The 25,037-nt window shown below is 44.2% G+C and overlaps 1 protein-coding gene across 1 annotated transcript in view; it reads left to right on the top strand.

The window, feature by feature from the left end:
- The first annotated feature begins 579 nt into the window (after positions 1–579).
- The window catches only part of LOC133968963 (leucine-rich repeat and immunoglobulin-like domain-containing nogo receptor-interacting protein 3), a 35,408-nt gene continuing 10,950 nt past the window's right edge, over positions 580–25,037 (top strand). Inside the window, exon 1 of the mRNA XM_062405238.1 lies at positions 580–1,260. The gene's annotated coding sequence lies outside the window, so the exon portion shown is untranslated. The remainder of the gene's footprint in view (positions 1,261–25,037) is intronic.

The raw sequence follows: 25,037 nt of genomic DNA, 5'->3' as shown, positions 1-25,037 counted from the left end.
TTTAAAAAAAATGTATTCAGTGTCTCTTGTCTCTGGCTCCCGCTGTGTGAGTCAGAGCAAAGTGTCAAAAATCTTTAATATCTTTAAAAAGCGCTGAAGGTTTAACATTCAACAACTTATTCATAATTAATCATTTCAAATGCTTACAGATCTGTCCTTTTCTTGCATTTGTCCTGTTAATTTCAATTTGCAATTGGAATTTTCTGTAATTGTTATATTAAAACATTTCTATTTTATTACACCATGAGTACTGTGAACATTCATTATTGTCATTGATATTATGATTGATATTATGATTTTGATTATGAGTATGATTAATATTATCATCATATTTTCACGATAAATACAACTACGATCAGTAGTAATAGTAGTAGTAATGGTATTTTTATCAGTATTATTAATCAAAGGCTGAAAATGCAGTAACGCCCCCCCCCCGGTTTCTCCATCGTCTAATCTCTGCTCTCTCTCATCTTTTTCGTTTTTTCACCCTGCCTCGATGTTTAGAGAGACTCCCTAAGCCACTGCACGCCCGGCAGCTCACTGAATTGTAAGTCCAAACAGCCGGAGCAGCAGCAGATAGATAGTGACTGAGAAGAGGAATGGAGGGGAGGCAGTGAGCGCGAGAGAAAGAGAGAGAGAGAGAGATGAAAAGCAAGCTAAGCGAGGGAGAGAGAGGGAGAGGCGTTCGTACTGAAGGAGGCAGAGGCAACAGCAACAGCACGCTCCTTCCCCATCCTCCCTCTCCTCTCTCATAATCCCACATCCACGCCGGGGGAGACGGAGGGTGCCCTGACCGGCTGAGAACCACTGTCTGAAGGAGAGGAAAATCTCAAACCAGCCCACCCCTCCCTCTCTCCCCTGTTGTGAATGCCTGGATAATTTTTTTGGGGAGGGGGACCATAACTAACAAGGGGTGAAAGGAGGTGTTTACACGCAAGCCTGCTGGAGGGAGAAGGGGGAGAGACAGAGAGAGCGAGAGAGAGAGAGAGAGAGAGAGAGAGAGAGAGAGAGAGAGAGAGAGAGAGAGAGAGAGAGAGAGAGAGAGAGAGAGAGGAGGGGGACGAGCAGCAGGTTTAGTGCAGCTGTCAATGCCAGAGTCTGGGAGTGAGACAGACTGAGGGGGACCTGAGGAGTGGAGGAGGGCCGGCACGTGTGGAGCGGGGGTCTTCAACTTGTGGGCAAAGCGACGGGGAAAAACAATTCGCATTCGCACACAGCTGGACAGATGAGGAGGCTTCAAGGACCACGCTTCAGTCCTGGGTATGTGCACGGAGACCACACACACTCACACACTAACACAGACATGTAAGGCTATATTTTGTCCTCGGTGGTTGCTGTGTTTTCAGCATCGCAGCTCAGACACACTTGAAACACAACAGTGCATGTTTTGCAGATCTTCTGCGTTGATGAATACCCACCCTGACAAGTCTCCCTACTTGCCCTCTGATACTTGCAGCGAAGGAAAGAGGACACAGAACACAGAGGAGGGACAAATGTGTGTGTTTCTCTTTGTCATGCTTTCTTCGTCTTGTAATAACATTCTTTTGCACCACTAGAGGCATTTCACACGGGCTCTCATAAGCTGTCACTGACGCATGCATGTAAATAAATGGTGGAACGCTGTCATGCTGCACATTCATCTCACTTTGGATCTCATTACATTAACTTTCGTACATAATTGTCCTGCACACAGCGGCCGGTCGTAAATTGTGCACAGTAAACATCTGATTGGCTAACTTGTGTGGCTGCTGGGGGAGACAAAATAAAGCTGTAGTCCAGACTTGTTTGTGCTCTCTGGACTGAGACATGTATAGCTCTTCTTACCCGTTCTACACTGAAGGATGCAGGAGCCGGGGTAACATGACAAGTGTGGCCATGTGTTATGTTACGTTGTGGCAGAGTGCATATGGCTTGTGACAGCAGGTTTTGCATGAGGTGCAACCGCCAGCCGCCCCTCTTTCTCTCCATCTAACACCCCAGTCTCTCCCCCTTTTCCTCTTGTTCCCACCATCTTCCTTTTTTCTCCATTTCCAATTACGCGCTGTCACCCCTTTCGCTTTCCTCCTGATCTTATCTGCCGTTTCATTCTATTGCTAAGCAATTGCCTTTACCTGACTCTGCCCCTCCGGACAGCATGGCTGACTAGTTTCCTGTCTTCCCCTTCAACAATCAAGGTGAGGGATGGTTGCCGATTTCATGACCGCTTTCCTACGGTTGAGCGACACCTGTGACCTCAGCGACGCCTAAACGCAGCAGCCACTTCACGTTAGCAATGCTCCGACAGATCCGGAACAGACATCTGAATGTGAAGTGCACTGTAGCTGCGGGGGCTTTTCAGTGAACAAAAGAACTTTGCCTCTAATCAGGCAATCAGCTCATTAATTCCTGGGCCTCATTAACTTGTTTTGGGTTCCCAACTACATTCCTGTTTGCCGTCTTGTCTTCCTGAAAACAAAACCAATCCAAAAAAAGACCCAGACAGAGCTGGCGGGCAGATTGCTCCCAGCATATGGGCGAACTTGCTGTTGGCGTCTGCGAGTGGAGAGAGTTGCCAGAGAGCTACAACTCCCTGAATCACAACCTCCCGCTGACTTCACTCACTCATCCATTCAAAACCTTGTCTTTCCACCTTTCTCTGTCCCTGCATTCCTGAAACCTAATAATCACTTTACAGGACCATTAAACCTACATAAAAAGCAGTCACACACCCGAGAATAAACCATTCAGCGCAGTAGAGTGACAGCTACCTGAAGCGTAGCATCGCTGTCCTTTCCGCTGCCAAGCCGCTGTGAAAAGACACACAAGAGAGAGACAAGTCCGAGACTGACAGTGAGACATACAGGGATCACTGAGGAGAAGGATAAATGGAAGAAGAGAAAGAGGACAGTGAATTGTGATTGTATAGTGAATTAGAAAAAAGAAGATTGAGATGATAATGGGTGAGCCCGAGGAGTCAAAGGGACAGAAAGATGGTGGACGGTGATAGAGAAACGGGAGAATGTGTGTGACAATGTTTGGCCTCTGCGCTGACAGGTGCTGATTGCTGATGTCTTTTTCCAGTAAGTGGAAACCACAGCGGGGTGATGGTGTTCAGGCGACCCTCAGGAGAGAAGGTGAAGAGAGCGGCAGACACCCAGACAGACACTGGAGGCCGAGGGTTTGGTTCACATTTCGAAAAAGCGTTCTGTTGCTTCTTCTGAGAGGAAAAATCTACGGTGGCACTGAAGTTCAAATCACAGGGGTGAATACGAAAACACAACCACAAATAATTAAACACAACCACAAAAAAAGGAAAACCCAATCCCAAGACAATTGCACAGTGTGACTATCAGCCGAGAGCCTTATCGCTATAGCAGGTATCTTTTCCATTAGAAGTTAATGCAGATATGTTTTGTGATTTGTCGTGTTATGCACTTCAGGGCCATCGTAATAATAACATTTTTCAGTTTCTTATTTTTCATAGCTTGACAGTCACAATTAAAATCGACATAACCTGAGACCCATGAGCACACAACCTTTTACGCTATTTTAACTTGAAAGGATGATCATCACATCGTTTGTGTGTCTCGTCTTGTTTTCAACAATTTGACAAAAAAAAACAACACTTGCTTAATGTTATTATATCTGAAGTCAGCGATAGTACAAAGCAATGAAAAAAACCACAGGTTGTTTGAAAGCTCCTACGACACAGAGGGTTAAGTGTTTGCAGGGAGGATAATGTGAGTTTGATATGTTTCTGCTGGAGGAGACGGTTGCAGGGAGAAAAGGAGCCATGATTGGCTGCATAGAGATGATTAGTGAGGTGACGGGGGCTACTTAGTCATGTGGAAGGAGCTTTTGATCTTAGCGGGTTCACGACTGTGTGTGTGTGTAAGTGTGTGCATGTGTGTGTGTGTGAGGATGATGGCTGACCTTGAGAAATTGCTCCAAGGGCCTTAAGGATGTCCTGCTTGGTGGATTGCTGCTATTAGATTGCTGGATGGGGATTGAGGTGCCTGCACGGACAAGGGCAAAGACACACATGTTCAATGCCCACGGCTACCCACATATGAATAACACACACACACACACATTCCCAGGGAAACGGCAGTCTTTATAATAAGTGTGGAATTACACCACAGAGCCTTGTGGTTGCATCAGAGGTTGTTCACGAAACTGAATTTAATGGTCTCACTTCCAGTATCATTCAAATGCGCAATTGTACCAGTGTATGTGAGTGAATGCACGGGCAGAAGTTATTATCACACACACAAACACATACACACACACACACACACCGAGACACCTGTAAAATACAGGGTATGAACCTACAGTTTTTCTCATAACGAACAAGCGTTCTTCTACCTCAGGGCAAATAAGCAGCAGGTGTGAGCTCTGACTCCTCCGCAGCCTCACCACTCTATAACGACCTCCTGACCTTCTTTCGCAGCCGTCTCTTCCTCTTGCTATGTCCTCTCTCCCACACCTCCTCCCTCACCATTTTTGCTGTTTTCCTCATTCTGCCCTTTCGCTTTCCATTCCGCTTACTTTAATTTACTCTCCTGGCTGCATTTTCTCAGACGCGACCCCGGGGCCGCGGTTCTGTTGTTCACTCCTCTGCTCACGAACCTGATTGCAGTCTGTGAGTCCGTCTGTCATCTCCACTTTCCCTCCTGACGACTCTCTCCTTCAGCTGCGTGGCTCTGATTGAGAGGTTTTAAGGTCGCCTGGTATCTCTCGCCTCACACTCAAAATGAATTAGCATTTAGCTTTGCTTCATTACCTGGTCCGACACAACCATCCTTGGAGTCCTTGCGAATCTCTTTAAAATAAACTGACAAATTGAATTTCGAGTTGATTATATATTTCCTTGAAATAACAAAAATCGGAGCCGCCGAGTCCTCGAAGGTTCGTCCATCACTTGTCCTTCAATCAGCCAGGTACACATTCATTTAAAAGCCAGCTATTATCATTTAACTGACTTTCCTGAGTTTTCTCTTTCAAAACAAAATACATGAATATCTTCAAATAAATTCATGGAGATAAGCTACAGTTACGCTATGGCTTTACCTCGTTCAGAAGAAACCTTCACACTCCTTTGACACCAATTTCAAAGCCTTCCAGATGCAGAAAGCTGAACGATAAAGTGTCGGAGACAAAAAGCCTTTTACCACAACATCACAGAACTGCAGTTAATGTGACACTCTGCCAAGAACCATTATTATGAGGGTGCTCCTACAAGGCAGTGTAAAATGAGTCATGTATAAACACTGGCTTATCGTTGGCAAGGAATAATACACAGGTTGGCTCTTGCCAAGGACCCATTAAAGCAAGGGATTTATTGACCTTCAAGCGAAGCCTTGAACCGACACAAGATTCTCTGCTCGGTCAGTAAACGTAATTTCACTGGTATTCACACAGCAGCTGATGATTCAAAAAGAAATCGATCACTACTGTTGGCAATCTTGACTCCAATGTGTGGGGCCGTGCTGCATAGCTTCTGTTGATGAGTCCCGGCCTCCGCTGTTACAGAGCGCTGGTCACCCTTTTATTCAAAGTTTATTAATATTGTCCAAAGGGCACCAAATTCAACACTCCACCTCTGTGAGCCCTTCAACAATGCACATGCAAACTGTGAGCAGGTTTGATGAATGATGTCCAACACATGAAAGCCACAGACAGACAGACACACAGACACACAGACACACAGACACACAGACACACAGACAGACACACAGACAGAGATTTCTGGGCAACTAGACAAATAATGACATAGCTTCATCTTTGAGATTTTCCTTGTCTTGCTCCATCCCTCTAATGAGCTCCTCTAATCTCTGATTTGTGATTTAAAATGATTTCCTGCTGTGCTGTTTTCTCCCAATGAAGAAACAATCAACCGATCAGCGTGACTGAAGTGAAATAAATACACAAATACGTAGCACACACTTTATTCAACTGCTATTCCTTGTCAGGCTCAGGTGACATGTGTTTGTAAAAGCGAGGGAGATCATACTAGTGGATGATATTATGTGTGAATGACTTCATTGATCCGTTTGCGATCATTAACTGACTCCCGGTCAATGACTTTGACCCCTGCCCAGTCCATGATGTGACCATATCATCTGGCTGATGTGTTTGATGGACCTGAAAAAAGCCAGTAAATGGCGATTGAGCTGGAATTATTTTAACCCTCAGAATATTTCTGTGGTTGTATTTCAATGAGAGACTACTATAACAAGAAGCTTTTCACTTCCTACCTCCGGATGTGAGAAACCTATTGGAATTAAATCAAATTGACTTATTATTAATTATTATTATCTGCAAATAGGGTTAGGGTTGGGGTTAGGGAGTCGGTTTCGTCTGTGTGTGTGTGTGTGTGTGTGTGTGTGTGTGTGTGTGTGTGTGTGTGTGTGTGTGTGTGTGTGTGTGTGTGTGTGTGTGTGTGTATGTGTGTGTGTGTGTTTGCTGGACCTCTCTTACCTGCCCTGCTTGAATTAAGGGATCATATTCACTTCATTAAATGTTTATATAGGTCACAACGTTTGTGATTCTGCTCACCTGTGTTCCCCATCCCTCTACAAATGTTAATGCAGGTCAGTGACATTAGCCTGTGTGTGTCTGTGCCTGTGTGTGTGTGTGTGTGTATCTGCTATTGTTAATTAAATGTTAATACAGGTTAAATAGTATCACCTCACATTTTAATAATTTAACTCAGTTTATGACCACATGCTGGTTCAGGAGCTCTGCTTTCTTCTCTCTTTTCACTCTTCCTGCTCTCTCATTGTATTGTGTGTGTGTGTGTGTGCGTGTGTGTGTGTGTGTGTGTGTGTGTGTGTGTGTGTGTGTGTGTGTGTGTGTGTGTGTGTGTGTGTGTGTGTGTGTGTGTGCGTGTAGCAGACAGGATTTAAAACCAATGTGGAAACCTACTGTAGAATGAAATGTAGATGTACAGTATACTCTCAAACTTGCTGATGGGCATATTAGGCACTGGTCAGATAGCATGTGAACTTGAGTTTGAGTGTGTGTGTGTGTGTGTGCGTGTGTGTGTGTGTGTGTGTGTGTGTGTGTGTGTGTGTGTGTGCATGTGTGAATGCCATCTGTAGAACAGACCTTTGGGGCAGGGGGTACGTTATTCATTAACTCTAACCACATGACTTCTAGCCAAGAGCACAATCGAAGTGTCACTGTGTGTGTGTGTGTGTGTGTGTGTGTGTGTATGTAACTATGTGTGTGGTTCAATCTCACTTGTACCCTTCTCCTTCCTCTTCTCACTTCTCTTCCTCGCTGTCACTCTCCCTCACTCTCTGGTGTGTGATTCCTCATGGATGAACGGCGTTCTGATCAGTGAGGCCTCTGACTTAATGGGTGCTGTAATGCTGTATTGCTATTGATTTCTCCTCTGATCCCTCAGTTTGTTCTGGCACAATACAAACCGCGTTTTCCTGCGATGTTGAGAGGAGGGCTCGGCTGATAGCTGTGATGGAGTGTTGTGCCCCAGTCCTGCAATTGGATTTTAATGATTCAAGTAGCATTTCTTGAACACTGCTGACTGCTGCAGAAATTAAATTGTGATACCTTCTATAAAAGACTAAGGCTACATCCGTACTACTACTTTCTTCTGAGAGGGGTTGATGTGATTTTATATCGACAAATAAGTGACGGCCACATCTTGATTTAACTAAAAATGGAAACTAAAACTAAAATGGAACCGGCAGCATTTCAAAACTTCTAAATGCCCAGCGTTTCCAGAGCAAAAAAAAATGTACTAAAATGCCTGAAAGGTCCTTTTACATCTGTGTGAAAATGTATTGAGTTTATCTATAAATTAATATTGTTTGTTGAAAATAATAAGCACAAACGATAACACTACATAGCCAACCTCATAGGTGTGATGAAAATAGAGACATCGAGGATAGAGGATCAACATTGGTAGGCTATGACATGTTTATGTGCACCGGGGAATTAGACTGTGTGTTGTCTAGCAACGCTGGCTTTCAAATGTCAGTCAACTTCCTCCGCAGGAAAATGTCCACCTACCACTGCCGGACACTGCCTCCACAGATATGTCATATGTCAAAAAAAAAATCGTCTCCTTAAAAAAGGGAAAATGCTGAAAGGTTGTTGCTGCATCGATTCAGTTTAGATTTTCTGGCAAAAAAGATGGTGTCTAGTTTCAGTTGGACGTGCAAATGCAACATGTCTATATTGTAGTTGTGTTTCTGTTTCTTGTTAAACATCCTTCATGCTGCTGTGGGTAGTAATTTGTTTGGGTGAATGTAGATGGACAGATTTTCTGTAATGTCCTTCAGCACTGACCCTCTATTCTGCTCAAACACACACACACACACACACACACACACACACACACACAGACACACACACACACACACACACTCACACACATTCACACACCGCTTTGAGGGAGCACAGATTCAGACATTACTTCTGCCTCACCACCACACAAACAGGCTTGCAGAGGCCTGGGGACTGTTCACCATTGGTGCGCGTATATTCACACACACACACATTCACACAGGAACACATGTGCGTCATCTTCCCTTCAGGACCTGGGGCATGTGGGAGTCACTTGGGGAGGCTAGCACACATGTGTCACTTAGTCTTTCATATGTGTCACATACTGTGTAGATGTAGACGGCGTGTGTTGAGGTCCTCGCAGAGCTACATGCTAGATGTAGCCCGAAAACAAAATCGCTCTCTGCTTGGCTTCTCCTCTCGTTTCAACAAAACTGTCTCAAATCATGTGCTCCGCTACGCGCTGACCTCTGTGTTTTGCACCAGTTTTAAATTGGCCCGATATATGTTGCCCTTCAGCGAGGCAGTCCGGGGTTTTTTTTGGGCATTTGGAAACAAACCCCATAGAAGAGAGGCTGGTGCATCCGAGGAGAACTTCCTGTTTCGCTCATAAGTTCAAACGGAGACAGAAAGGAGGGCAGCAGCAGCATTCGTGCATATTAATGTGAACGTCTTCATCCGCAGAGTTAAAGAAAGTGATGAACAGAGAGAAGTTGTTCATTAGCGCATGCTCTAGCGTGACTGACTGCGTGGTGCCTGCGTGTCCCCTGACTCTGTTTCGGCAGCTTGTTAAAGTGACTGTTGTTTGTAAAGAGAGAACAAAAGCCTGTGGCAAGCTGCTTCTCTTCTTCTTTGTGGTCTTGTCTCTTCTTCTGTGGATCACCTGGTACCCCGTTTCCTGCAAAACACCGTGCAGGTCCAGTTAGAGGACACCCCAGACGTTTTGAATAGAATAAACACCAGTGCGTTGTAGTCCTGTTGGACAAGTCTCTCTATGACTTCAAGGTAGAGAGTCTGCATTCGTAAAACTGTTTCTCCCGTAAAGCTGAAACATGCAATTCTTCTATTAAAGTGTAATGCAGCCTAACATCCTCTCCTGTCAAGCTTTACAGATGTGGTTTGTCTCTTAGTGATCTTCATCACGACACAACAGCAGGTGTTTCCTGTTTCACAGATGATTTAGTCTCGGGCCATTTCTGCACTTAAGAAATCAGCAGAGTCGTTCGACTTGTTTTTAATTGATTTCCACAGAGCAAGCCATGTAACACAGGCCGTAAGAAACACTTAGGTTAACACTCAGGCCGTTTTCAGACATGAACTCCGGAAAATGTCTGAGAATTGGGCGTGGAGTTTGTCTTTCGCATTTGTATGCAAGCTAATGTTTGCATCTGTTTTATTAACAGTTGTCCTGAGAGATCCGGTCACAAGTGGACAGCACATCGTTTGTCTCTTCACACCTGGAATTAAAATCAATACGTCTCCTGTGAGCACTTGAGATTGAATCGCTGCTTTCATTTGTGCTGGTGAAGAATAAAGGATTTTCACCCTGTTTGAATTTACAGATGTCAGATGATGTCTTTATGTGGCCCAGGAAAATGTCGCATTCATACAGTTTAAAGAATGTGTCCACATGTGTGTCAGACCACAAATCCCAATGTGGCTTGAATGATTGGATCTCAGGACGGATGTCTTAGACTTTCTCATTTCATTCCCCTTTTTCCCCTTTTGGTTTTTCTCTCTGCCCGTCTCATTCTCAGCTGATCCTGGGGTTAATATGCGCCATCAGCGGTGCCCTACAATGGAATCTACTTTAACGTGTTTATCCCCGAACCCTCTACATCCTTCTCCATTTGAGAGCCTTCATTCCTGATCTCCTGCTACTTCCCATTTCATCGTTGTCTCCTGCTTCCCGGCTCTCACTACCTGACCTCAGCCCGCCACCGTCCTGCCCCCTCCTGCTCTTCCCCCCCCACTCCTCCTCCATCTATCTCCCCTTCCTTTTAAACAGGGAGTCATGAATTTATTATGTGAATCAAGATAGAGCAATGACTCTTTGTCCCCTTCGCTGCATGTCATTGGTCCAGAATAAATTATTCAGCCACTGTGGTTGAAATTAGGATGAGGAATAGAAAAAAAAATAAAGGGAATTATTTTGAAGCCGCACTATTCAGGCTATTTTCAACCGCGAGCTGTCAGTGCCTTTCCTGCAGCGCTCACTCTTTCTTCTCCCCCTCTTCTTGCTCTCCCTTATTCCTCCCACCAGTTCACTCGCTATCACATGAAGATAGAGCGGATTCTTCTCTGTCCTTGGGAAGCACTGCGCACTAAGCAGATAGGATGGGATTAGCGGTGGATGAAGCCAGCCTCGTTGATTGTGTGTTTGCTCCATTGTATCCGTATAATTGAGGTGTGCACGCATTCATCCATGTGTGTGTGTGTGTGTTTCGGGGTTGTTTGCATATTAACGTCATCGTCTTTACATTATGTTTTTTGATGAGGTTGTGCATCTACCAGTACCCATCCTGAACCTTGCCAGTCGGTATGTGCTGTAAATGGTGATTACTGACGCTGTTTTTTAGCATTTTTTCTGAATAGCTTTGATGGCACAACATGCAACAGACAGTTTATTGCTCCAGCTTTCTCCCTCAAAGACAGCCACTGATCTCATTACGGAGCGCTTGCCGTCTCACTCCGTTTGACTCGCATTGGATGTTTGGCTTTTGCGATGTGGAATGACAGTTATTGAATGCCCCGAGACAAGTCCCACAAGCTCTCATGCAGTTTAAATTTTATGATATTTTTTACGGAGATGGGGAAACAACAGCGGGAGAGAGCTCATCGAGTCACATCAGATTGCCTGCTTGGGATGCAAAATGGTGCAGCAGCTGCAGGCGAATCTGCTAACCCTTGAAAGGCTGCCGCAGAGGCCATCGCGCGGTCAGCCACCTACACGTCTATACATGATCCTCAGTGGGACAAAAACACTGACACACAAGCTCTACGTGCACATACGGTCAATCATGCACCCGGATACACACACATAGATGCAGACGCACACTTGGATGATTCTCCTCGGCCTCCTGGGGCATCATTGAAACTTTTCAGCCGTGACCTCGCTAAGAGATGGAAGGGGAGCGAGATGAGCATTTGAGGAAGCGAGAATGAGAGAGGGAGAGAGTACTTGAGTTTGAACCGGCTGCTCCCTGGGGAGAACTCCCATCGTCTCTGTGTGTCTTCAATGCCGGAGTCCCACAGCTTCCTTTCAGAGCGCGAGGACCCTCACGGCTCTAATATTCTCTCAGGGAAACTCGTCTGCCATCATCCACTTTATAGCTGCATTTTTTAGAGGGACAATGATTTGGTGAAAGAGTAGCAAAGCATTTCTTTTATCTGATTCCAGTGCTGGACAATGAAATTCCTCCAGGGGAAGACAGTTCTTCTGGAGTAATGGATGCACCAGGGGATAAATGTCAGTCATTAGTAATGTTATCATGCTACATTAGGCCTATGGTAATGTGTGTTTGGAAGAAAAATTCCGGTTTGGAAATAGTTCTTGATTCTTTTTTTCACAGTTTTGCCAAATATTTCTCTCCATATGAAGGCAGTTATTTGTTGTAATTAAAAAATCGGGGAATATGGCGATCACAGATATTCTGCAGTTAAATCAGTTTCACTGCGGGGTCCGCTAGCAGCTGTTCTGGGCCGATCACACAATCCCTCTCAGCAGATGGAGTTTGCCCAGTTGTCCTCGAATTATATTCAAAAATACAGATATAAATATCCTTGCTTCTGAGCAGGATAGAACCAAATTACTATAACACACCATTAACACACTGCCGGCACGACCATCAAGGGCAATTAAGGGGTTCAGTTTCTTGCCCAAGGACACTCCGTGATGCAGAACCCCCCCACCTTCTTGTTAGTGGCTGACCCCAATACCTCCTGGGCCACAGCTGCCAAAAATTCATCAATGCCGGCTTTAGCCTGAATCCAGCAAAGGGTTCTTACCTATCATGTGTCTTGTCTATAGTCAAGGTCAAAATTGATCCAGACATTGTGTCCATTCATTCACTCATTTATTTCGCCTCCTGCATTTACCTCTTAGGTTTATATTAGATATGACCAACCTCCTTCATGTTTGGTAAATCAAACCGCAAATAATCACAGTGTTAATTCTGGAGATTCTTCACCTCGGCAGTGCGGCCATCAACACATTGGAGTATGTGGGCGTTTGATTATGATGTAGGAGCACTTTGTTGTTAAATCTTTGTCTTTTGTCTTTTCTAGTTTTATTTGTCTGAGACACACAGACACAAAGAGAATTTGCAAAACGGAGGACAATGGTGCTAGGAGCCAGCATTTTTTAAATGCTTCGATTGAGGGAGATTGGATAATCCAAAGTGTCAGGGAAGGAAAACATGGTGACAACAAAACAGGTTGAGATTTGGACCCACTTCAAATACTCAGAGAATGAGTGAGAGTGCAGCTCAGAACCACCAGAAGGAAAAATCAAGAATCTGAAGAGACGCCTCAAGATGAAGGTTAACTAAGGATAAGGTGTCAAATAACATGACTTTATTCTTAAACATATTTTGTATACATTAATGTGTCTAAAAACCACAAGAATTATCCTATATATTGCTCCATCTTTGTTTTGCTCATGGCTTTGTCCGTCTCTGCTGTAGCGTCTCGGGCAAACAACAAATGACAAAGGAAAAACACACTGCCAGTCAGTTAGCCAGTCGGCTGTTTTTTCCTTCCACTGTTTGCATTAGTCACTTGAGTGATTCATGATTATACATAACTGTTTATTGTGTAACATGTATACAAATTCTGTTATTTATATACAAGACAATCTAGAACAGCACTTTGCACACCAGGGTCACGGTGCATTGATATCATTTTCAGACTTCATTGTTAAAATCATCTGAATTAGATAAATAATTTCACACAGGTTTATTCGAACTGGGTTTGACTAAAATAAGTTATTGTACTTCACAAGATTAAAACTCACATTACTAAGACTAGTTTGAAATTGATTGAAAGGATAATTTGCTGTCGATGGCAAATGGCAACCCTAAGCTCTTCCTAAACCTGTCAACCAGCAGCTCCTCGCCCAGAGCTCCGTCTCCTCCCCGGGCTCGTCCTGCCTTTAATATCCTCCTCTTATTTATCGTCCCTTTCGGCGTGTGAGAGTGTGTTTCTCCTGCCATTTTACCTTCTTCTCACTTCTCCAGCTTTCCTTATTTGTGCAACTGCTTTCATGACCTTTGCAGAAACTTCCTCCCTTGTGATCCGTCTCCTCTGCCTCCTCCGCCTCCTCCTACTCTTCACTGTAATCTGTTTCTCTTCGCCACCTTGCTCTGCAGTGTTTACAAAGCCTTCGCGAGCATAGCGGTGTGTGCATAACATGTACGCGTGTGTGTGCATGTGCGTGTGTTTGTTAGAGAGAGAGAGAGAGAAAGAGAGAGAGAGGAAGAGATAGAGAGAGAGAGAGAGAGAGAGAGAGAGTGGATTATACTTCCCCCCCTGGGATCTCTGGTGAGAAGAGGATCCAGGAGGTGTGATGATCACCTCACGTCTTGTTGAGCAACCGCCACACGCACACTCACACACACACACACACACACACACACACACACACACACACACACACACACACACACACACACACACACAAACATGCTTTTTGGTGTTGTACAACCACAAGCTGGACAGTTTTATCAATGCTCAGAGATTGTTGCCTTTGTTTCCTCAGTACAAAGGACGCAGCTCTCTCCTCCATATCTCTGCTTCCTTTTATTCTGTATCTCCATCCTTGTCAATCTCCATTCCTCCCCCCTCCCCACATCATCCATTGCCGTTTGTAACTGCCTTTACCTCTCTGTCTCTCTGTCTCTCTGTCTCTCTCTCTCTCTCTCTTTCTCTCTCTCTCTCTCTCTCTCTCTCTCTCTCTCTCTCTTTCCCCCCCTCTCTCCTACCACTCCGTCATCCCCATATCTGAAACGGCAGTGACGGCTCCCATTGGTTGTGACGGCAGAACAGGCAGCCAATAAGCTTTTGGCCTAACCGGGTCACTATTGTCCATGAAGCAGCGCAATTACTCTGCCGTCTACATCGCTGCCATGTATGCATATGCACTGCTTCCCCCCCCTTCCTTGTCCCTGCACTTCACATTTCCACTGTACATGAATATCCTTTCTGGTCAAATGTTTTATTAACAGCAGCTTGAATGAGAGCAAAAGGTCACTCTATAGGCTTGTGGCTTATTTCGAGTCCAGTTATTGACATTTTCCACAGACAGGATGTAGTTGTAAGACTAAATAGAGAAATCACATTATAGTCTTGGAGGGAATTGAAGGCGTATTTACGATCAGGTTATGCATTCAGGTCAAAGCTCTGCACATATGCATCATGAATTCCTTCAGTGTGAATCTGGCACCCCGCTGCTCTTCAAAGACTGGAGAAGAGAAACTGTCACACTCCTCTCCTCCTCCTCCTTTCTGCCTCCTCTTCTTCTCGCTGTTTACTTCTCACACTCGTCGTAGATTAGTACCACATACCAGTCCCTCACTCACTCACACAGGTTTTCTCATTTCCCCTGTGGACACAAGTGGCCTTTTCACTCAGCAAAAAAACGGCCACTGAAGCCATTTTACATATTTGACGCCTCTTGTTATAAACCGAGGATGTTTGAAATAATAGATTCTCAGGCTGTTGTGTTCTCGAGCATCATCAGGATTCCTCCGCCTCGCTCGTTGACGTGTGATTGGGCATCGGGCCTAATTTGCATCATTTGATTCTCTCAACTGTTGAACGGCTTTGACCTTCCTCCATCATTGGTGATGGAGTGAGACAGAGTGTCCCTCTCCACCCCCACCCGTTCTCCATGTCCATCATCTCTTTTCCCACCCCGCACCCAGATCTATCCGCTGCACATACCGCGGCCCTATTTACACTCATCTTTTTCAGTCACCTTCAATTTTTTCCCGTCACACTTCTTTTCTTGTGTTTGCACCCGTCTCGTTCTCTGTGGCTTATCGAGGAGGCACCGGCTGTCTCGGTTCTAAATTCTAAATTCCCTCTCTGGCGTTCACCTATTTAACGAGCCGGAGAATAGAATACATTTTCCGTCTTGATTCCAAAGGGATAGGAAAACACTCCCACATTCTATAAAACACTCACAAACAGGCGCACGCACACACACACTCGCACACTTCAAGCTGTACAGGGTGAAAAAAAGGGGCCGTTGCCTTTCAGGTGAGATGTCTCCAGGGAAATGTTTTCCTTCGCAGAAATTGCCTGGCTATCATCACAATCTGCAGCTGCTCCGTTGGTGCCGAGAAGAAGACGTGATATTACTTCCCAATGACCAACCCATGGGCTCGCCCCACCATTTTGTTATCTGGAAACTCATTAGCCTTTAGAAAGGAAATGACAACCTTCATGTCCCATCTCGGATCTGGTAATCAGAGCTGTGGTGACAGAATGCCTTGTTTGCATCAAGACGAGGTTTGTTATTATTTTGCAACAATAACAGACCACATTTATCAACACGGCCCACAAGAAGAAAAAAAATGCACCGACAGAGTGGAAATAACTAAATAGTGTATTTCTTGTGTTGCACAAACCTGAGGAAATACCGTCAAAGACAGCTGCTGCTGGTGACCAAGATTTTGGGAAGCTCGTGTCAGATAATTAATGAGTCATTTCAATCCAGTCGGTAATAAGGCCACGGATCCCCAAAGGGCGAGACTAATTCAAGGCTGTTCAGTCACTTGTCATAGTGTGTGTCACTCAAAATGATTGGTGTCTGCATGTGTGACTTTTTTTCTCCGAGACGGGTCAAGTTTGATTAAATGATTTCATCTCCCTGCTATTGTCAACTCTTTCTCTCCGACTCGCACTGCTCGGTAATGGTGCCATAATCCCCACACTTGCCGGCTAATTTCACCGCAGGATAAACAATTGCCACAGTAAACGTGTGTTTCCCTTAATACACTTATAGAAAGAGCTATGCAAACACGGGCTTAGACGCGTGCATGCACAGGCGCAATTTGTGCAGCTTTGAGAAGCGTCAGCAGTGCACATACCAGACTTAATAACTTGTAAGTCTTATATCTGCCTATCAGCTGGCTGGCGTCCAAATCTCTGTACTGCAGAGGAAGCTTTTTGTCTCTGCCGACAAAAAACACGTTATGGCGCTTATACAGTAACGTATCACACAGGCAGCACATTTCAACATTAAACACATCTGGGTTCGGAGCTGACTCTGAAAGAAAAGGCTGATTTTGTACATCTGTCAGCATGAGGAAAACGAGGGCTGTGGCAGCTCCTACCAGCTCGCTAATGAGACAAAGTCCCATCCTGGATATAACAGAGCCACACTTGTAGTTGCCATTTAAGTGCTGAATACACATGAATAAGGTTCAAATGTGCAGGCAAGGAAAGAATCGCTCAATTAGAGGAACAACTACAACAAATGCAAATTTCTGTCATCTTGATGATCCACGACGACGTCTTTCTGTTTCGAATCCTTCGCTTCCGAGGAGCTGAACGTAGAGATTCTATATGTGGCCTGAGCATGTGACATGTGAGTCAGAGCTGCCTATATAACATAAGTGAATGTTTAGATTTTTTTTGGGACGTAATTCAATCCGTCCCCCTTTTAGCCCCGGCATGCTGCTAATGTCTGCCGACTGATCTGACATGAACACTGCCCCGGAGATTTATTAAAGCGCCGTGACCCCTGACCCTGCCGCTCCCATGACTTTCTCAAGAGTAACAGAGGGGAGTGTGGTGTCACGTGGTATAATTGGTGTGTGTAGGGGTTTATTATGACTGTGGCTTTGCTATGACTATAGGTGAGAGTGAAAACCTCCTGAAGCTGTAACACCTGAGCAGAGACCATATGGCTGTAGGCAAGGTTACTGATCTAATGAGCCACATTCCTGCACTGCCCTCCGTTGTTTGTTTACCCCACTATATGTACCTGCATGTACGTGTGTGTCTTTGTGTGTCTCTTCATGTGTCGGTGCTCTCGGTGTGTGTAGCCATGTGCTCTGGTTTGAGCCAGAGAAAAGCAGGTCAAAACACTGCAGGGTGTGAGAATCATCAGTGCAGCTTCAGCTAATTAGAGGTGCCAGGCCTCCGAGTAAAACAAAAGGATCTGTGTTCATTAAAACGTGAGGACTGACATGCAACTCGCCGCTCTTTGTTTTCAAAACATGACATTTTGGATAAGTTTAAAAGGCCAGAGTAGAACCACATCATTTCTATTAGTCTCATCCAAGGAAAACAACTTTGATCTTTTTAACTGGGAGACTTAAATCCACGATTAAACGTACACCAGACACCAAACCACGCAAACCCTTGAGGCTGAGGCAAAAGATCTGGTCTACCGAGAATATGTGTGCGTCTCCAGCTTGTCCCGCCCTTTCAGTTGTCCCCTAGCAACAGAGCTGCAGTTGGACACGACCAGAACGTTTTAATGCCATATTTGACGTGTCTACTGTCAGCTGCTTAGTTGAGTTAAAGCCTCAAACTTTCATTTAATCCTGAAGTCATTGGACGTCTCCTCTCTTGGCACCTCCATTTGTCTCCAAAAAGTTTGTGACTGAGTGCTGGGATAGGTTGGCGCGAGAACGATCCATCTGTGGGAGATTTATTTGTCTGAGGGAAAAATGTTGCATTTGTCTGTGACATTTGAAGGAGCCTTCGAAATGGGACAGCATCATCACGCTGCTGTGACATGATCAGTCTTCAAATGCAGCCTCCGGAGTCTGTAGTCCCTGAATTGAGACACAGCTTGTACATAGTGATGGACGACATGACAGCTCCCTTAAAGTGAAGAAAATCCATCTGCAAGTGTAAACTGACATCGACCTTATACGGGATATTTGTACAAAAGGAGGACGTGTCGCCCATCTTCATTTGCAGAAAAGAAGCGATACTCTTTTCTGAACAAAGTACATTTACATAATAACATTTTTTTCAAAAAAAATCCCAAAGTATACATTGATGTAATGTCATGTCATTGTGGTTGCTTCATAAGGGTCAGTATTAAAAACTTGTCGCAGAGACGCAACAGATGCGATGCTACGAGGTTACAGATGAGTTCATAGATGTTTGTTCTACTTTTGAAGAGAACAAACAGTGTTTGAAGTGATTGTTCGGATGCCCCTGTGTTTTGTTTCTGTTTTTGCCTTTAATCGTGCCGTCCCTCTGTGTATATTTATCACAACTGTCAAACAAAGGACTCTCTTCAGCTGTCAGATTGTGCCATGGAAGAAAATGAGGAAGCAAATACAGAGGGAGATGGAAAAGAAAGAGAAAGAATATGTATGTAGAGCACTTGTTCCTTGCACATCTTTGTCAGGACCATTTTGATACAGACCTTAGAGAGTGAGGACAAGTTGGACATGTTTTCAAAGGGCTGTGTTTGGGTTAAAAGTTGCAGTAAGGGTTAGAATTAGGTTGAGGTTCGATGTTGGGGTAGGGTATGGGATTTAGTTTTTCTGGATAAGTTTAGGGTAAGAGGGAGCATTAAACCAATTAAATGAGTCTCCCCACTAAAGCCGTTTTCAGACATGACCAGCGGACAAAATCCGGAGAATTGGCTACGGAGTCTACCCAGAGTTGTCTTTTCACACATGCACAACACAGCGGGAGGTTCTCTGCACAGACGCGTTCACAACATCATCAAATCATCCGCATAATTCAGTCGAGAGATGGAGCAGCCGGCTGCAGTAGACAGAGACAGGAAGTGACGTATTAACATTGCTGAGGAGATCACGTGATTTTCTTGACAACACACTGACACCGGTGTCAGTTCTTGTCACCACAAACTCTCTTGACATCTTCGGCTAAGTTAGAAGTACAAGAATGGGTGTGTGTGTGTGTGTGTGTTAGTGTGTGTGTCTGGTGTGTGTGTGTGTGTGTAGGTTTACATGTAGGGCTCCAGTTAAATCTATTTTGGTTGCACGGGGGATTTCACGTAAAGGTTGAACTAACCCGTGCTCTGAAAGCTGAGACACTGACAACTATTTAGCACTTAGATTAGTTGTTAGGAATTCTTCTAAAAAATGACATTCCTCTAAAGCCACTTATCATCATAATCCGTCCGACTAGACGGGATCAACCCCATCAAGATAAACGGTTCTCTGTTTCGACAGGTGCACGGTTCAGCTTTCACACAGTTTCTCTCTCTGGCTGTGTTTGCATTTGAGCTCCGAGAAAAAATAATTACAGCAGGGAAGAAAGATTGATGAACAGATACAGAGGACTGAAACATGCCCACACGCACACGCACACACACCCACACTTCATTGATGTTTGTCATGGAGTTGATTATCTGGACTACACAGCACTGTTGCTCATTATAACAAGGAGGAAAATAACAAAGCCTGCGCTGAGTGGGAGCAAAATCAAGCAAGGAACACGGCAGCACACGACTTCAAAGACGAGGAGCGAAAAGATGGCATCTGTCTCAGTATGCATGTTCACAGGGACACAGTTGATGCAAAATCTTACCGACAAAAGTATGATAGAAGCAGCAAGAACAGTTCAGTCTCAATACCAACCAGATGTGAATCCGACACTTGGAGCATTCAGTGATCAAATTAACTCCGACGTCAAAGCACTCAGGTAGTTTCTCTGTGTTTTGGGAAATTTTGTTCACGCTGAGACATAAGCATGGATAGCTTTGGTAGATTTCAAATCCCATTATTATTTCGCAAATTTGACTCATTTCAGATTTATTCTGATGGGGCTATTACATCAACAAACTAAAATAACTTAATTTCATGATTGAAATGTTTTTACTCTTCCGGTTTGTGCATCAGTATTGAATTTGTTCATAGTCTCTTATGCTTCTTGTTTAGTTTTGGCTTGTGGTTGTAAAACAATTTGTATCCGTCTATGTCTGTGTATCTCTGCTAGAGGTCTATCCACAGTTCAGCCAATACTTGACCCTTCCAGACATTCTGCCCATAGGTGGTGGAACTCGTGGTTAATATAAAAGTTGTGACTGTTTGTGAATAAACAGAATGTTCTTTGCTGCAGATGAAAAAGTCAGTAAATCTTATTTGTCTGTTTTTCAACCTTGTTTGTGCAGAAAAAGGAAACTCAAGTGGACGCACTATAAACTAGGTTTGCACTCGGAAGAGTTTATACCTACGCCAAGGGCACTTTCTCGGAATGTTAAAGAAAAATTATTCAAAAGTTCCTGTATTTGCTCCTTTGTCTGGATCTGCAGCGAAATCACTGTACAGCGCCTGAAAAAAGCCCACACCTCTCTGGAACCACATTTAAACAATACATTTGTCCATCTGTGATCAAATGTGCTCCATTTATTAGTTCTATCTATCTATCTATCTATCTATCTATCTATCTATCTATCTATCTATCTATCTATCTATCTATCTATCTATCTATCTATCTATCTATCTATCTATCTATCTATCTATCTATCTATCTATCTATCTATCTATCACTCGAGACGCAGGAGGAGACAAGTTCTAATGCCGTCCACTTGTGATCAGGTCTCTCCAGACAGATGTTAATGCCACGTCTGACCACGAGCCTACAGCAGCCTAACAAACAAGACCTCTTGTTTACTCTCTGCCTCAGAAATCAAGTGTAGAACAGTACAAGTGAACTATTTACAGTGCAGTGAATTGTCACTGAGTAATTGCCAGTGTGTTTTATGGATTAGCTGCGTTTGACTAATTACTTTGGGTGAGTGCGGCTGCACTGGATGACACTGGTACAGACTAAAAGTATCAGTGTCATGGGATCTGCCCGTCAGACTCCCTGCTGTGCCCGGTGCCCCTCACTGAGAGCTCAGTGTTGGTGAAGTTCAAGATGAAAGAATGACACACATGCACACACATGCACACACAGATTAAATGACCTTTTTGGATCATCTCACTTCTAATCCATTTAGCGTTGTCTGTGTCGTGCGCACAGACAATCCCAGAGAGCTCATGTCCAAATACAGGCGCATTACACTGCGTCTGTGTGTCTTTCCTTTAGGAAAAAGTTTCATGTCAGTTGTGCACAAATTTCGTGTCCCCTATTAATGCTGATTCGTGGGTCACAGAGTAGGGTTAGGGGTTGTTTGAGTTTAATTGAGCTACATTGTTCTCCCCTGTGGCAATTCTATATAAAATGTTCAATGTTTTGGATGTTTGGATGATTTTCAGATCTGATACTCTGGACCATGGTCTGAGCCAAGGTTGTGTCTTTATTTAATTGTTTACATTTGATCGGGTTAGTTTTTGTTTCATATTCTAATTTAGGGACCACATTAAAGACTTATGACTTAGGTATACACGTCTCGTTGCTCTCACCTCCATGAGCTGCGTCATAACTTGACCTTGACTGGTTTGTGTGCATCCACCTGATGTGTGTGTAGTCTTTCTGTTTGAATGAAACCGGTTCCCTTTTCACATTACTACCAACACAACGAAGGTTCCCATCATTCCAACATCATATCTTTGGAGGTGAAGACTATAGAACAAGTCACATGCAAGTCACTCCCACTCTGTTTAATGTTGTCTTAACCTCCGAATAGCCCATTAGACTGGCCCATGGTCCGGGGCACCTTTCACACTTTTTATTTTGGTTCAGACCAAATTGAAAAGTCAGAATATCCAGTAGATATGAATTCCTCCGTAAATGCAGGTAAAGAACTGGAGGCCTGAGTTTGGCTTCCTTAGCTTCTGCCACTTTTTTATTGACTACCTGTCAGTCCCACTGGCTTCTCACTTTATGCTGCACTTCTCAGAAAAGATCCAGACATACTTCAGCTCAGAGGAATCACAGAGCTCTGTGAGGTATTTTGGGGATCACCTGGTTGGAGGGGAAAGAGTACAGTAGAAGAGAATGCATGAGTCAGAAAGAGTCTTTGGTCTCGAAACAGCATCTCCTGTCTGAGGAGACAGTCATCAGCAGAGAGGTGATGCTTCCCAAGAGGATTATAGGATGATGTGTGTGTGTGTGTGTGTGTGTGTGTGTGTGTGTGTGTGTGTGTGTGTGTATCTGTGTGTCTAAGAGAGAGAGGGATCTAAGCCCTAATACGTCAAACTTACACGAATTACAGTTTGAGGCTTTGCAGTGAAATGTTCCTCCCCAAGACAAATATATCAATGAACTTCAAGCAACATTTCAGAGAAACCTTTAAAAAATGTCTTGCAATAATAGAATGTGTGTTTGCGGTGAGGATGCCCATGCTCTGCTGGCCAAATATAAAGACATATAAAGGCTGCCATTGAGAATGGGTGACCTATTTACCATCGGACACACTGAGTCACAAACACACGAAACCAGACGACGACCACAACTTCCTTTTCTAGAGAGAATTACTGGGAAGCGTCTTTTCTTGGCAACACTGGAAAAAAATCTGGTGAAACAAATGGTGTTTCAAACATCTGGCGCTGGTCATGAGTGTTGGGATGATGCACACATGATCAGGCTGGTGTGTTGTTCCCCTAACATCTGTTTATTAGGGAAGCTATCTAAAAGCTAGTTATTTTTAGCTTCTGGGCTGATTTTCCTCCTTTTCCCTTTTCTCCATGGACGACTGACCTGTCTGGATAGTTTTCACCTCTGCTGTGGACCTAACATCTGGCTGATGTTCATCTTCAGTGCGTGGTTTTGGGTCAGCTCTCAAGCTGGAGGATCTTCCTGTAAGACTCTCCCTCCACCACCTACAGCAACAATATAGAAGATAGAAGCATCCTCTGTATTTGGCATGGGAGAGAGAGTAAAGATTTATATTTATTCTTCTTCCCGATGCATTATGCCCATATTCCTCTGAGTGTGCATGTTTTTTAAGGAGCCCTGCCTGTCCTTGAATCAAGCCGTGTGGACCTAGTCTGCTGCTACGATGTCAGTTCACTGATTCATGCTGCGACTCTGCCACTGACCCATAGGATGACTCTCAGGGGGGGCATGGAGACAGATTGCATCCGTCGCACTACAGCGCTGGGCAGATGTGCACTGACACACACACGCACAGACAAACACACACACACACACACACACACACTCACACACAGATACACACACACACACACACTATACACTCAGCAGAACACAACACTCAGAGTTTATAGCCGTGCTCGCAGTGCTTTGAGTTGAATGCAAACGTCAGCATTTTGAGCAGCTGTATCCCTAACAAATCCTTTTTATTTACAAATAAGCAATAAACACAAACTACAGCTGATGCTCGCGAACACATCAAACAAACCAAAGTACTGAATTTTAGACCTTTAGGTGGTGTAAGATTAAAGCAAATTTGTCAATCGACCCAATAGTGAGAGCTAATTCAATGAAAAACAAACTTGAATTTCATGGTGGCATTATTACATAAGGTCAGTTATCATGAGAGCTAAGACTCATTATATGGGCTCCATGACTGTCTGCACAAATATTTGCACCAATGCATTTGATAGATGTGGAGGTATTTCCGTGTGTAAAGCCACTTTCTGCAATGTGAATGGATACAATCAGCACTCAGTGTCAGGTCAAATGTAATCACGTCGTTTTATCAGCTCGGGCTCCGATCAGCAGTGATGAAAACATTATACCCGGGTGAATGAGTTCATTTCTTCATCTTCTTTATTTTGGTCTAGATTGTTGACACTACATATCTTCTGCATGAGATGGTGAATACAGTATGTGCATAAATAGCCATGAACTTTTTTGTACTTATTCTTTTTTACATTTTGGGAGCAATGTTCTACAGTGGAGGTAATAGTGAACATTTTGATCTCTAGCTGTGAGTGGAGGAAAGATATTAGAAAAATCTCCCTCAAGAAACCCTAAATGTCTGATCCAAATCTAATCATTTTAATTGTCAAGATATTTCCCGCAAAAGCGCAAATGTCAGTCTCCTTGTGGCACTAGAGGGAAAATAATGAGACCATTAGAGTCATTAGGTTTTATCCTCAGGGGACAATGAATGTCTGCGCAACATTTCATGGCCATCCATCAAACAGTTGTGAATAAATTTGATTATGAACCCAAGCGGTCATCCAGACACCAGTCCTACTGATACAGCTAAAAAACGTTTTTCTTTATCAGCGTTTAGTGGAGAAAAAGCTGCGAGAAGTGGAAATGTGTCGCGGCCGCACAGGAAAAAACGATCCAGATGGTGCAATGACTCAGACGCAAATTTTGTTTGATTTTGTCCTATAAATAGCTCGTCATTCCAGAACATCTGTACGCCCGTGTTTGTTTTTCAAATCTCTCTCAGCTCCTCTCCTGGGCTCCCTTCCGCGGAGACGCCGAGCTGTGCTGCTCTTTTGTTGTGGTCATCGTTGAGCTGCTGCTGGTTGACAGTGCGAGGCGGAGTTGTGGCTGAGAAATGGGTCAGTTTGTGCAGCAGCCTGCACAGAAGCCTCTGTGCGTCTGCGTTTTGTCCCCCAGCGAAAAAGGAAACTCGCGCCAGATTTCTACCAGATCTCTCAGATACAAGCTCACATGTAAACAGAGTGTTTTCTGGGCCCTGACGAACACTGTGGGAATTATCCACCCTGAGGCTTAGTAAATGAGACACAATCTCTGGGGATTTCACCGCAGTTTCATGTGTGAGATAGGAGCGTCGTGCAAGTGTATGAGGAATTCATGTCTGCCATCATTTAAATTTAGCTATAATCCCATTTCATCCCATTTTATCCCATTGATGCTGAAGCAGTGAAACAGTCTGATATGATTAGGCTTTCAAGAGACTGTTTGCT

This window comes from Platichthys flesus, chromosome 14 (genome assembly GCF_949316205.1).
Source record: "Platichthys flesus chromosome 14, fPlaFle2.1, whole genome shotgun sequence".
NCBI lineage: Eukaryota > Metazoa > Chordata > Actinopteri > Pleuronectiformes > Pleuronectidae > Platichthys > Platichthys flesus.
The sequence above is the reverse complement of the archived record's forward strand: the minus strand, read 5'-3'. Positions and strand labels throughout refer to the sequence as shown.